The following is a 2500-nucleotide window of genomic DNA, read 5'->3' as shown; positions in this document are numbered from 1 at the left end:
TGTGGGGTGGCCAGTCCTCTTCTGGCTGTGCCGGGTAGAGATTATAACAGAACATGGCCAAGATGTTCAAATGTTCATAAATGACCAGCATGGTCGAATAATAATAAGGCAGAACAGTTGAAACTGGAGCAGCAGCACGGCCAGGTGGACTGGGGACAGCAAGGAGTCATCATGTCAAGTAGTCCTGGGGCATGGTCCTAGGGCCGCGGTTCAGTTGAAACTGGAGCAGCAGCACGGCCAGGTGGACTGGGGACAGCAAGGAGTCATCATGTCAGGTAGTCCTGGGGCATGGTCCTAGGGCTCAGGTCCTCCGAGAGAGAGAAGGAGAGAATTAGAGAACGCACACTTAGATTCACACAGGACACCGAATTGGACAGGAGAAGTACTCCAGATATAACAAACTGACCCCAGCCCCCGACACATAAACTACTGCAGCATAAATACTGAAGGCTGAGACAGGAGGGGTCAGGAGACACTGTGGCCCCACCCGAGGACACCCCGGACAGGGCCAAACAGGAAGGATATAACCCCACCCACTATGCCAAAGCACAGCCCCCACACCACTGGAGGGATATCTTCAACCACCAACTTACCATCCTGAGACAAAGCTGAGTATAGCCCGCAAAGATCTCCGCCACGGCACAACCCAAGGGGGGCGCCAACCCAGACAGGATGACCACATCAGTGAATCAACCCACTCAGGTGACGCACCCCCTCAGGGACGGCATGAGAGAGCCCCAGCAAGCCAGTGACTCAGCCCCTGTAATAGGGTTAGAGGCAGAGAATCCCAGTGGAAAGAGGGGAACCGGCCAGGCAGAGACAGCAAGGGTGGTTCGTTGCTCCAGAGCCTTTCCGTTCACCTTCCCACTCCTGGGCCAGACTACACTCAATCATATGACCCACTGAAGAGATGAGTCTTCAGTAAAGACTTAAAGGTTGAGACCGAGTTTGCGTCTCTGACATGGGTAGGCAGACCGTTCCATAAAAATGGAGCTCTATAGGAGAAAGCCCTGCCTCCAGCTGTTTGCTTAGAAATTCTAGGGACAATTAGGAGGCCTGCGTCTTGTGACCGTAGCGTACGTGTAGGTATGTACGGCAGGACCAAATCAGAGAGATAGGTAGGAGCAAGCCCATGCAATGCTTTGTAGGTTAGCAGTAAAACCTTGAAATCAGCCCTTGCTTTGACAGGAAGCCAGTGTAGGGAGGCTAGCACTGGAGTAATATGATCAAATTTTTTGGTTCTAGTCAGGATTCTAGCAGCCGTATTTAGCACTAACTGAAGTTTATTTAGTGCTTTATCCGGGTAGCCGGAAAGTAGAGCATTGCAGTAGTCTAACCTAGAAGTGACAAAAGCATGGATTAATTTTTCTGCATCATTTTTGGACAGAAAGTTTCTGATTTTTGCAATGTTACGTAGATGGAAAAAAGCTGTCCTTGAAATGGTCTTGATATGTTCTTCAAAAAGAGAGATCAGGGTCCAGAGTAACGCCGAGGTCCTTCACAGTTTTATTTGAGATGACTGTACAACCATTAAGATTAATTGTCAGATTCAACAGAAGATCTCTTTGTTTCTTGGGACCTAGAACAAGCATCTCTGTTTTATCCGAGTTTAAAAGTAGAAAGTTTGCTGCCATCCACTTCCTTATGTCTGAAACACATGCTTCTAGCGAGGGCAATTTTGGGGCTTCACCATGTTTCATTGAAATGTACAGCTGTGTATCATCCGCATAGCAGTGAAAGTTAACATTATGCTTTCGAATAACATCCCCAAGAGGTAAAATATATAGTGAAAACAACAGCGGTCCTAAAACGGAACCTTGAGGAACACCGAAATTTACAGTTGATTTGTCAGAGGACAAACCATCCACAGAGACAAACTGATATCTTTCCGACAGAAACACATCTATAGTCCACTAAAGACATCTATAGTCCCCTATAGTGCACTAAAGACATCTATAGTCCACTATAGTCCACTAAAGACATCTATAGTCCACTATAATCCACTAAAGACACCTATAGTCCACTAAAGACATCTATAGTCCACTATAGTCCCCTAAAGACATCTATAGTCCACTAAAGACATCTATAGTCCATTATAGTCCACTAAAGACATCTATAGTCCACTAAAGACATCTATAGTCCACTATAGTCCACTAAAGACATCTATAGTCCACTATAGACATCTATAGTCCACTATAGTCCAATAAAGACATCTATAGTCCACTAAAGACAACTATAGTCCACTATAATCCACTAAAGACACCTATAGTCCACTAAAGACATCTATAGTCCACTATAGTCCCCTAAAGAATCTATAGTCCACTAAAGACATCTATAGTCCACTATAGTCCACTATAGTCCACTAAAGACATATATAGTCCACTAAAGACATATATAGTCCACTATAGTCCACTATAGTCCACTAAAGACATCTATAGTCCACTAAAGACATATATAGTCCACTATAGTCCACTAAAGACATCTATAGTCCTCTAAAGTC

General features: G+C 45.0%; 1 protein-coding gene across 2 annotated transcripts in view; it reads right to left on the bottom strand.

Moving 5' to 3' along the window:
- LOC135554485 (probable E3 ubiquitin-protein ligase HERC1) overlaps positions 1–49 on the bottom strand; it is a 68568-nt gene extending 68519 nt beyond the window's left edge. For both annotated transcript variants that reach the window (XM_064986822.1, XM_064986811.1), the window contains exon 1: positions 1–49. This exon is cut by the window's left edge and continues 1068 nt beyond it. The gene's annotated coding sequence lies outside the window, so the exon portion shown is untranslated.
- Positions 50–2500: the final 2451 nt, after the last annotated feature.

The sequence above is a fragment of the Oncorhynchus masou genome, chromosome 2 (assembly GCF_036934945.1).
Source record: "Oncorhynchus masou masou isolate Uvic2021 chromosome 2, UVic_Omas_1.1, whole genome shotgun sequence".
Classification (NCBI taxonomy): domain Eukaryota; kingdom Metazoa; phylum Chordata; class Actinopteri; order Salmoniformes; family Salmonidae; genus Oncorhynchus; species Oncorhynchus masou.
Note: the sequence above shows the minus strand (reverse complement) of the source record. Positions and strands in the feature narration are given on the sequence as shown.